The 12,469-nt window shown below is 42.9% G+C and overlaps 1 long non-coding RNA gene across 1 annotated transcript in view; it reads right to left on the bottom strand.

The window, feature by feature from the left end:
- Positions 1-10,028: 10,028 nt before the first annotated feature.
- Positions 10,029-12,469, bottom strand: part of LOC109293260 — a 6,261-nt gene continuing 3,820 nt past the window's right edge. Inside the window, exon 2 of the long non-coding RNA XR_002096280.1 lies at positions 10,029-10,558. This is a non-coding gene — a long non-coding RNA (uncharacterized LOC109293260). The remainder of the gene's footprint in view (positions 10,559-12,469) is intronic.

Raw genomic sequence — 12,469 nt, 5'->3', positions numbered from 1 at the left:
GTCTGGGGCTTGCAGATCGTATGCCTGCCTGGATTTAGGGAGTATCCAAAGCCCCAAACCAATGGGCCTAAGAGGGAAGACACTTGCCTGGTGGTAGAGTCACACAGACTTGGCAATTGAACTCTGCTCTGTCCAGTTTTGGAACTTGACTATTGGGCTTTGCCCAGTTGAACTTGGTACTGATTTGGCCTTGAACAAGAGAAAAAAAAATGTTATGCTTGGATATACAACATGCCCCTCCTTAGTGCTCTGGGTGCATATATAGATAGGGAGGAGCTGGCAGCCTGCACATATGCAATGCCTGTACATGCTCTCAGAGGCATGCACACACACTCTGTCCTACCTACTGACAGCCTGTTGAGTATTGGGCTGTCCTTGCAACTGTAGCTGGCTTGAGTATCTGTGAATGATCCTCTGCAAGTTCAGATTCAGCCATACTGGCCATTAGCATTAGAGGACTCCCTCCTGTCCCTTCAGCAACAAAAAAATGTCTCCGTTACATGTCAGCCATTCACCCATTCTCTTGCTAATATTCTGCTGCATTAGCATTTGCCGTGCCATCATAAAAGCAAGCCTTGACCACCAAAAGGTGGTTGAATTTGGTGTTGGCAGCCAATTCCTGCCGTAAATCTAAGGAGTGGACACCCAATCCAGAGTAATTGCATCAAAGAAAAGCAAAAGGAAACTATACAAGAGAAGCAGAGATTTACTGCAACACCACTGCTGTGTGCTGTCTGGTAACATGGGATGGTTGTGAGATGAATCAGAACGACTCGGAGCAGTGCATCACCATAACTGAAATCACCGCACATCAGTGGGTACCTTTGTGCTCCGGGGCTTCCACCCATGTGTCTTTTTGAGTGACGTTGGGGTTTTGGCAGGAGAAAAGGGAGTTCTGATACTGTGGAGACCCACACGTGCACGTAAAAGACTGGACTTGCAGGTTGCCAGGCTTGGTGAATTTGCAACTGGCTGGAGAAACCCAGTTGAAACAAACAATGGTCGCCAACTGAAGCCGTTCCCCTTGTTCCTCTCTGTTGACCATGTTGCTTATACTCACTCAGGGTGGCCCATCAGGTACGAAGCAGGGATCTTAGCAGCCTGGAAAAGAAGCAGGACTGTGGTGACTGGACACCAGAATGACGTTCAGGAAACCTGGGTTCAGTTCCCAGCTTAGACAGAAGCTTCCTACCCCACTCTTGGTCTAACCATGTGGAAAGAGGGTCCTTCAAAGCTCCCACCCCAGTGTACCTGTTCATTTTCATCTCTGTCCCCCTCCCTCCCACCTTTCATCCACTGGGGCTGGGTGGACTGATGCCTGCGTTCAGCTTTACCCATACAAGCAGTCACACAGAAATCATTGCATGCTTAAAGTACAGCACATGCACAAGTGTTTTCAGGGTCAGGCCCTTCAACTGTCACTACATCAGAGCAAAGATCATCTCTTGCTACAGGTCTGTGTAGCTCCTGCCATAATGTGACCCCGAGATCAGGTGGGGTCTACGGGTGCGACTGTCATGCAGAAGAGCAGGACTGATGACCTCAGCAGATGCGACTGTCAGGGCCCTGGTGAGATTTCACCAATAAACAGAGCAAGGAGGAGTGAAGTTCCCCTGCATTTCCTATCTTGGTGCCTGTTGAACAGCGTCCTCTGCCACGTCTCGCCTCCAAACTTTGCAGCCTTCATCTGTCTTGGCCACCCCGGGTGAAAATCTTACTTTTATTAAGGTTCTCCATTGTAATTGACATTGTCAGTGGCACCGTATTGATTAAACATCACTCTCGAGGACTAAGTACAGCGCTGCAAGTACTCCCGCAAAGCTGCTCTTCGACACAAACCAGATGGAGTGGGGACGCTTTCCCAGGTAGAGCACTGGCAGCTGCGCGGCTCTCGTTACTGAAACTTTCCCAAACTTAGTGCATGTGATGGTTTTTGTGGTGGTTGGCTAGCAGGGTGGGCAGGGGTTAAACCTTGATCATTTCTGCAATTTAACCAGGTCCTCAAGTAATTCATTTAGGCTCCAATTAATTTCTGGCCTATGTTTTCTCATTTTCTATTTTTTAAGCTTCTGGCTCTAGGAGTCATTCCTCTGCTTAGCACTCAGATGTCATTGTGGTAACAGCTGCTCAGTTTTCCTCTGGGTGGCAGCAGGAATTGTGTGCTTCTCTGTTTAGAGATAAATCAATACAGTCAGCAAAATTGGACTTTTTTTTTTTAAGCATAAGTTTGGCTGTGAACAGTTTCCTCAGTCTCATTTATGCCACGGCGGTTCCCCTGACTTCAGATTCCACCTCTGGATGTGCAGCCCTAGAAAAGAAATGAGGATCTGGCCTTCTATGTTTTATGTAGTTGATATAGATAGATCCTAGGCTCTGTATAATCTTGCTTGCAACTTCATTTGGATCACACGGGCCTGCTTTGTACAGAGGCAATGAATCTGGTTTTATTTGGGCTTTGCTCCCTGTGCCTCCTGCACAGAAGAGAGACCAAAAATGCCTCAAAGACGGGGAAGGTAAACACAGAGCGCTGTGGGCATTAACCAAAGTCTAAGGCAGTGAATAGAAAAGCGCTCATTGATTTCAGCAGCGTTGGGTCAGGACCTTAGAAGAGCCAAATTGCTTGCAATTTTTTATTTAAAATTAAATGAGAATCAGAAGTACTGATTGCAACTATTAAAATGGATGAACAATTAAAAAGAACTCCATCTGGGCTTCTCTCCGCATTCAGCGTGCAGCGCTGCTTGTCGGCAAAGGGCTGCGATTTGTCAGTTCTCAGCCGGCAAAACGTTACCAACTGCTGCTCTTTGCAAGGAGCAGCTCTCTTCCAGTGATGCCGAAGAGGTAGCAAGTCATAATCATTAGTGATTAATGTGAATGGATTTTCAATCATAGATTCTGCATCTCCAGCACCTTTCACCTAGGGATCTCCAACCACTTGAAAAATATTAATTGTTTAAAAGTTACACAAAGCCATATGGGTTAGGGTTTTTTTTATTATCCCCATTTTACAGGTGATGAAACCGAGGTATAAACGGGTTAGGTGACTTGCCTGAAATCACGTAGCTAGTCACTAGCAGAAAACCCAGAGTTCAGATTCCCCACTTATTTTTTATTTTAATCCATTTATATGATCCACAGACTTCACTCCTGCTCTGCTGTACATTTGGCTTTTTAGGAAACCTAACTTTTTCTAAACAAAAGCTAGAGCTGGTTAAACTGGACGATATTATTTTCACAAATGTAAATATTTATATTTAGAGATACAAAAATATATTTTTTAAATGTTGAAAATGTTGAAAACTTTTCTGTTGTGTCAGTTTATTTTTCCCCCCACTTATCTGCAATATTTCACAAAACAATTTTATTGGAATTTTTTTCATTTGTGACATTTTTTTCTTTCTTTGATGTTTGTATTTCTGTTTTCCTTTTCATTTTTGCATCTTGTCATTGAGAACATGAGGCCAAGTCACAAGGCTGAGTCAAGAGGAGGGAAGGAAAAATGATCAACCAAGAAACTGAAAAAAAATGACTGTGTGTTTTCTAGTCTCATTGGTAAATGGGGAATTTCATGGGGGAAATGACAGTGCGAATTTCCAGTGTCAAAACAGCCCACTTTTCAAGGAAAAAAAATATTTACTGAATAAAAAATAGTTGGCGACTTTCATTAGCTAGATAACACCCAGCCGTGTAGCATCCGCACCCTTCAGTAATGTATCTAATGGCAGCACACATCATTACATAGATGCAACTTTCCTCTTGGGTTATTCCCATGAGTGCATCTGTTGTGCTGCTTAACTAAACTGTGTGATTCCCTAGCACTTTCTGTAACCCCATATAGGGGTTTTGTAACCCCTGTAAAGGCATAGGGGCTAGATTCTCAGCTGGCATCCATCAAGGTGGGTCCACGAAAACCAGTGATTTTCACCCTCTGAGATTTTGGCTCAGGCTTTCTCCCAGACGGCTACAACCTCATAGAGTGAAAGCATGGGATCTGTATGGATTGACCGTTTCACGGCAGTGGCACCAACTCGTGTCCCCACTGTGTAGCTGAACGATTGGGGTTCCCTTGGCAAACCCTTCTTCAGCGAACAGGGGTATCCAGACATGGAGCATAGCTGCGGGTCTTCCCAGCCCCGTTTCCTGGACTTTGACAAGCACGGGAAGCATGGGCAGCTGGCTGCTGATTCTGCAGCCCGGCTGACATATCTATCAACTTCAGTCCCTATCAAATGGGGGACATGGGGAGAGGTTAAGTTAAGGTCACTCCTCTGCAGTCCCACGTTTCTGAGAGCGTCACTTGGACGCTCCCCAGGGATTCCTGAATCAGGAGCATCTTCAGCCTCTCACAGCTGGGGCAAGTTTTGGAGTCAAGGTGAGAACGGGGGCTCCCCCAGAGGTCACACCCGGTAAGGATTTTACAGCCGTTGGCGCTTTACAGTCCCAGATAAAATAAACAAAGCTTGTGACAAGTTTGGGCTAGGTAAGGGATGGCTTGTAAGCAAATGTGCCTTTGATGAGTGACAGTAGAATAAATCACGTGATTTCTTAATCGGCATGCTTGATAATGCCTTTCTCATAAACAAGGGGCTAGTAGTAGGGAACACATTTGATCATGCCCAAGGGCTCGGCTTGGGAGAAGTATTTTTTCTCCTGGTTGGGCAGCTCCGGCTGCCTAGAGATTCACACAGCAGTACCACTACACAGCGCCCCTGGGTTCCTCTCCTGGATCCGCTGCCAAGCCCCTGTTTCCGTCACAGGTTAATCTCGTGACTTTATTCCTCGCCATCTGTAAAAAGGATTTGATTCCAAACTCTCAAGCTCATTGTGAAGCATTCATTGATTAGTATTTGTGGCATGTATAGAAGTTCTTGGATGAAAAAGGATGTGTATCGCAAACTACTATGATTTCTGCTTGTGCAGCTGTGCACTGAGCAGGTAAGAAGCTTGAGGTCTGTCTCACACCATGTCTTCCAGCATTGCTGCCTTTTTCCAGCAAAATGTATTTCTGAAAATCCACTTGCCATACTTCGTATAGCTTTGGCCAACACTTTGTAGCTCTATTTTCTATAAGGTTTGATTCAAAAACTTCGCTAATAATGCCCCCATCAGGGTCATGTCCCCTTACAACAGAGTGTATAAAAAACTATATTGTTTTAGAGATGTTGTAGTTGTGTTGTAGCTTTGATGGTCCAGGAAATATGCAAGAAGCAACATTTGCTAAGTAATATCTTGTATTGGAATAGCTGTATACAGCTGTGAAAAGTGTTAGACAATCTTTCAGGCACAAAATGCCCTTCTGCAGGTCTGGGAAGGATGCAGACCCAGCCTAAGCTATTGTACTAAGTTTGTGTCTCTCTGCTGGGCTACACAGCTCTTTTTCTTTTATGAGGAGTTTTAGGATGGGATTTTTACAACCACTTAGGCCCAGATTCTCAAAGGCATTTAGGCACCTTGCACATATTGATTTCAGGCTCACATCAGTTTAAAACCAGATATATTGGTTTAGGTTGCATCTGTATGTTTGCTGATTTGAAGAGGAACAAGTACAAATCCAGCTTAAATTGATGGGAGAACACTGACACGCTCTGTCACACTGGTTTAGCTAAATCTGTCTAAAATCACACACTTGTAACAAAACGGGTGTGACTTTGTGCCACAGCCAGTTGGTTTTAAGCCAAATCAAAATAATCCTGAATGAAAGTGAAGTCAGTGTGGCCAGACAGACTTTTGCACTAGTTTAAGTAAATCAGTTGCAAAAGTGCATGTTTAATGAGTGAGTCATTATTTTCCCCCGTGGATAAGTCTGCATTTTTTCCTGTTACAGTCCCTGTTACAAAAAAACAGATAACCAGACCCCTACATATCAAAACAGTTGCTGGACTCTTCACTAGCAATTGCATCCTCAAAGGTCAAAGGTGTGGGTGTATTGGTGTGAGAGCAGGAATTAGACTTTGACCCTACCAGTAGCAGAGCACTCAAGGCCCAACTGAGCAAAGATTTGTAACAGTAGTTCTCAGCCTTTTTAGACTCAAGGCACCTCTTGTTAGGCTCAAGGTGCCCCTCAGAAAGTGCCAGCTCTTAGGTTTTACTCATTTTTAACTACCGAAAAATAATAGAGAAATTTTGTTGCAAAGAACTCAGGAAGACCGCAGTAGGGCAGAATGATTTTAATGCTATGGATCCCTGTTTCCTAACAGTGCCAACAGTGCCTGGCACTCTGCAGCACCCTTGAAAGGATCTCAAGAGACCCCAGAGGGTTGAGGACCCTGATTGAGAATCATTGGTTTAAAAGAATGGGCTTAATTTGACTTAAGTGGCATGATTATTGCATGTAATTTAAGCACATGCTTAAGTATTCGATCCTGAGCTATATGCTTAAGTATTTGGTCCATGGGAGCAGGATCCCTAAATGCATTGCTGGATCATGGCCAGAGGTCTCAGCATCTTGTAGGATCCAGCCCATAAAGAAGGAGAAAAGAGGAGGAGGAAACGAAGGGCGAGAATAAAGAATGACACGTATGAAGTCACCCGTGTTCAGTTTCCTTAGATGCTCGGGTCTCCACCCTTGACGATGACACCATTGCATTTTCTGAAAGAATAACCACCAGACTGATGAACAAACCTGCAAGTGTCCTAAATTCAACAGAACATCTCATCTTTAGAGGTTTTGTGATAAATGGAACCAGGTAACATCTATGCAAAAAATTAAAATGTAGAAAATTGACATTTGGAATTGAGTTAGGACGTGCATTGCAACTGCTGGATTCTTATCAGTAAAGGGGGGAAAGAAGCCTGCAACCCTTTCTTAAACCCCAATGATCCAGGCTCATTTATATGCAGTTATTCACGTGTGCAGTAAATTCCAATTATGTTTACAGATGTCTGCTTAACATTTATGGAAAAGGAACCTCAGCATGTCTGCAATATACATATAAGGGGCTCAGACTGGGCTATCTATTTTTTACCAATACCAATTTAATTATATTTTGCAGATTTGAAAAAAAAGAAAAAGAAAAAACAGCTGAGCTCTCCGATAGAAGATTTAACATTCAGTGCGTGCATTTTGGTTACGTGACCATATTATAAACATTTTTAATACTTGACCATCTTTCACAATTTTCTGGTTTTGTGGAAAGGCAGGAAGTTCAGTCAATTTTAACACTCCCCCCCACCCAAAGTAAACTTAAATAATGCAGCTTAGCACACAGCTTCATTTTATAGATGATAGTCTCTCTTTTTTGTGTTGGAATTTCTCTGGCTGGAAAATTTTGCAAGATTTTTGTCTACTGAATAGTTCCTAATTATGTAGGTACCAGTCCCACCCTTAAAAACACTGGCATTTCCTTCACTTGTATATAGGAGAAACCCTAGTACTCTTACTGTCATTACATTGTGAAAGGTGTCTCACCCCTCATGGTACCTGCACATTAAATTATTGCCTTTTTTGCATGATCCATTGCCCATTGCTCTCACATGTTATGTTCATGATGATAAGATCTGTAGTGTTTAATTAATCATATTACCTAGAAGTCGTAACTGTGATCACAACCCGCCTATACTGAGCACTGTATGTACACATGATAAGCGACAGTCTCTGCCCCAAAGATTTCCGTCTATATAAAGCAGGCAGAAAATGGTGGGGAAAAGATGTACAGCAAGGTTAAATGTCTAAATGTTTCTAACTGAAATGTGCTAATTGTTGTAAATATAATATGGGCTTTTTTAGCACCCTGTACATACAAGGATCACATACAGCTTTGCAAGCATTAGGGAACTGCCCCCTGTGAGTTAAGTAAATATGAATATCCTCATTTTTATCAGAGAGCAACTGGAGAACAGAACAGTTAAGTGACTTGCTCAAGGCACAGTGAGTCAGTGGCAGAGGAGGTAGATTCCAGTAATCGACTCCCAGACTGCACACCAAAGATGCTGCCGCCTGTACAGTGACATCTCCTAATTCATTTAGAGCATTTGGCACCCATTTGCATGGCTGTTGTGTTACTTGGGCAAAACAGGGCGCAAGATCATGGGCAATCTCTCCCTACATGTGAGAGTTGGTTTCCTGCTGTATCTCACTCGTGCGACTCTAAACCTGCTCCTTCTCTTTCCACTTCAAGTTTGCCTCAACACATGCTTATGACATCAAAGCAGCAAGTAACTGATTGGTTCTGCAGCTTGTGTCCATCTGTGGGATAGGGGATTGCAAATATTTGTAACGTGTACTAAGCCAGCACCGTGAAAAATAAGCCAACGTGGTTTAAGAAAGGAATTGAAAAAAAACAAAAAACCAGTTGCTGTTTTCTCTGCTTCCACCTTGCTCTTCCATTGCAACCAGCCCCCACGCTCGCAATTCCGCTCCCAGGTGGCCCACCTGCAGCCTGTGGGCATATCTACCATGCATTTAAGCACACCTAAATGTAATGTGCATTAGCTTAAAGTGCATTAAGTGAGTTTAGGCAGGCAGGCATCTACACGTGCAGGCATTAAAGCACATTAACACTGTGCGTGTACTGACTCAGAACTAAAATTAGTCCCAAGTCACTCCACACACAGCGTTAATGTGCTTTAATGCATCTACACGTGTGTTCACGCGCTTTAACAATTTGCATCTAAATTTGATACCTGCATTAACCCCAAATCACCATTTTTAAAGTGCAGTAAGGGTGCACATGTGAAGACGCGTGCCCTAATGTGCCTTAAATTTAGGCTAATGCTCCTTAAAGCGCCTCGTGTAGACATGCCCTGTGTGTGTTTGGTAGTTGCTTCATGTACCACATTTGCATGTTGGAGCTGCGTAGCACCCTGGGCAAATAACTAAATGCAGATTGTCACTGCCATTGCATAGTGACCCATCAAGCATTTTAAACACTGCCACTACACTTCCCAGAGCAGTCCTTTTTGCCACTATTTATTCTGAGACCTATGGAAAGCTTTGTCTTTTTTCTTTTTTCTTTTTTTTTTTGTCTTGTTTTTTTTTTAAATGCTTGCTAAACAAATAAATACCCAGTACATTAAAGCGGGTGAGTTCACATATGTGAAATTAAACGACATATGTATTTGGAAATGGAGCTCCCCCCACCCTCCTCCTGAAGCAGTAACCCAGCAGAATATTAATCTGGGATTTTAACAGCTACTGTATGAAATCATCTTTCCAGAACACACACAGCCCTAAACCATTCTTCAAATATTGAAGCAATCCTGCAGTACCTGAGGACTTTGTTTTGTGTATTTGCTTGTCCACCCTGCAGACGGAGGAGGGAAATGAACCTTTCCATGTATTCCCTTTTTGAGAGGACATAATCTCCAGCAGGTATGCATAAAAGATTTGTTTGGAATTAACACTTTATTGATTTTATGTAAAGCCAGGCAGGGGTACAGCAGTGAGCAGAGATTACACATGCTGTGCTGTGTTTTAGGCAGAAGGCAGGGCTGGGATATACCTTATAGACTACCTCTCTGGGCTGTATTTAGCAACGTTTTCTTAAGGTGCGCAGGTGCCAGGGTGATGGAGCCTGAGCCCTCTGAACTCAATAACAAAATTTTCATTGTTAGCCTTGGGCTGTGGCTCATGCCTGTATGTCTGGGTTCAAGTTATATTTGGAGCTGGGGCATGGAGACGAAGTTTGCGTCTGGGTTCAGATCAGCGTGGGCATTTGGATGCAGGACCTGCGTTTAGCCAACTACAGACTGCAAAATCCAGAACAAAAGGTGGACCGAGATTCAGTCTCCACCAAAGCTTGTGGATGATCCCGTGACTCCACTCTTGTTTAGGAGGAGGCATGAAGTGCTTGGTTATACAAAGAGTAGCATTTCAGAAAAGTGAGATGCTGGGTGGGAAGAAAAGCTCATCCATGAAACCAGCCCCCCCCCCCCAAATCTGATACAAATGAGCAGAAAAAGGAAACTTCTCTTTCAATAATATTTTCTTTGGTTTGAGAGCATCTGTGGAAAGCACATGCCAGAGTTTTAACTTGATTTTAGCTTATTAACACATAAGTAAGCAAATAAACCACCCATACCATCTGTAGTGATATATAAGGTCCAATTTTATTTGTTATCCACTATTAATATGTTCTTTTTCATACTGGGATCAGTTCCAGGACCTTAAACCCCTTATAAACAATAACTAATTAAGGCAACAAAGATTTTATTGCAGCATACCAGAGAAGCACTTTGGTAGAAAAATGTACAAACATTTACATATTACTCAGGCTTCTGAGCATTGTACTGTACTGCACTGTATTTCCACACGCCTAATAAAATCCAGCATAGAATATCTCTGCTAAAAATGTGACAGCAGAAAGACACCTTGTAATTTCAGGATGGTCAGAGAAACATGCTCATTTGTAAAATTTCACTAGCATTTGATTTTACTCCTTAAAGAATCGAGACACCTCCCCCGCCCCCCCATTTTCAGCAAGGTTTAATGAAAGTCCTACTAATACAAAGTAATGGGACTGACAAATCTGCAGCATTATATTCAGTTCTTTGGCGTCTCCTAAACAGGGAAAACTCTTGTGTTTAGATGTTTCAACCACTTCTTTCAAGTCATCTTCACCTGCAGATATAGAGATATAATAATGAGAATATACAACGGGCTAATTGATAGGCGGTTATCAATACCTTTAACCTGCAAGTGACAGATCCAATTGACAAGTTGTGAGAGGTCATCAGTTTTGAGAGGAAAGAAGTGATGCCTCTCTAGTTAGCTTATTAGATATTCTGTTTCTGTGCCATTGTTTGTTCATGTTTCTGTAAGTAGTTGATGTGATAAGTTGTAACTTGAAATATTAACAGCCGGCTGCCAAAAGACCGAGCAAATAGCCATGCATTTAAAATACTCGACAAAAATAAAACTCGCACACACTTTGATATAAACGGGTAAAGGATGTATGAATGGGGAATTTTCCTTTTCACTGCACACTTTTGCCACCTATGAATGACATGGTCAGCTCATGAAGTAGATGCTATAGTATACTCAGTGTCCTACAGAGAGAGAGGCATTCTCTGCACTGACAAACTTCATGGCTATGATTCACCAGCTGTGGACCTCGGTGCAGCAGTAGAAACTGTTTTATGTGGGCAGGGATCAGGTAGTTTTTTACTGTCTTGTCAGGCAACCCTACAATCAAGAAAGTGGGTACAGTGTATTGAAAGGGGAGTCAGGGGCCTTGGGATCTGTTCCTCCTGCAGGCACTGACCAGCCTTGGGATCTTTCCGTCAAGTTTTGCATGCTCTGGGCTTGCCAGTTTGGGCCTTTGGTATGAAACTATAAGCACAGACGTGTGAAATCTAGGCACTATCAAAACTCAGCTAAAGTAAGGGATAGTAAAAACACCGTAACCCACTGAAGCTACCCTAAGTTCAGTTTTGTCTTCAGTTCCCCTTGTAAAGCAGATAAAAATGGTGAGATTTCAGGTGTGTAACCCTAAGCAGAATATGACCTAATATTTTTTCATCTTGCCTGTAAATAATCTTTTCTCTGTGTATCTTTAGTGATACGTTTCACAGCAATGTAATTATACCTGTATGTGCAATTTTGCAGCATATATTCTATATGTGGTACATGGATTAACTCACTACATATATGGTTGGAAGTGATACTTGAATTTTAGGAAGATATAATAATAATCTGTATAAAAAAAGAAAGATAGTGAGGTATAATAATATGCTGATGCATGAAATCACACGGTGAATAATTGCATGAAATCACACGGCGAATAATTTTTGGCACTTTCATTGCTGTGATACTCCAGTGTTAGACCAGTCTAATGGCACGTCAGTCTCTGTGGGTCTGTCTGTATGGTACAATGCATATGCACCGTGTCGCACCATGTAGCCCTGTCCTGTGAGTGCAACTGTCCATATTGGGCTCCCTGTCACAGCTCGTGTGCCAGGTTAGAGAGATCTCAAAATAGAAGCCTGTAATGGGAGCATTATATACCCTCTTATATCACATTGCATATATATATGACAGAGTAACCTCATATAAACACGCCGGGAAAGATTGCAACCAGAGCCAGGAATGCCCAGTCAGGAAACAAATATATCAGTAGGTTTCCCTTTCATTTTAACAAGCCATGAGCAAAGGTGATCCTGTTTCAGTCACCCGGCAGCACTGGCTGTGGGAGGGAGGGGTTGTCTTTGTACGTACTAAATGGGGATCTGCTAACGGTCTCAGCTGGCGGTCAGAGGGCATTGATGATATGCCCCAACGTTGGTTTGTTCTCGTTAGGTTTTATTGAGGCACTTCTATCGGTTCAGTTTCATTTCTTTTCTTTTTTTCCCCTGTGCTCAAACGCTCTCCATAGCAGTGATGTCAGAAATCAGGAGCTGCCACTGGCTGGTGAACTAAAGCCCTTGCAGTGCCTACAGCCTTCTCCCAGCTGCTTGTGAATGACAGAATTGTGTCTACTTCCTGCAAGAGTTTTTCCTGTACTCGCTTAAGCAGCGCCCCCCCCCCCCCCCC

This window comes from Gavialis gangeticus, unplaced genomic scaffold (genome assembly GCF_001723915.1).
Source record: "Gavialis gangeticus isolate Ggan-Ray unplaced genomic scaffold, GavGan_comp1, whole genome shotgun sequence".
NCBI classification, from domain to species: Eukaryota; Metazoa; Chordata; order Crocodylia; family Gavialidae; genus Gavialis; species Gavialis gangeticus.
The sequence above is the reverse complement of the archived record's forward strand: the minus strand, read 5'-3'. Positions and strand labels throughout refer to the sequence as shown.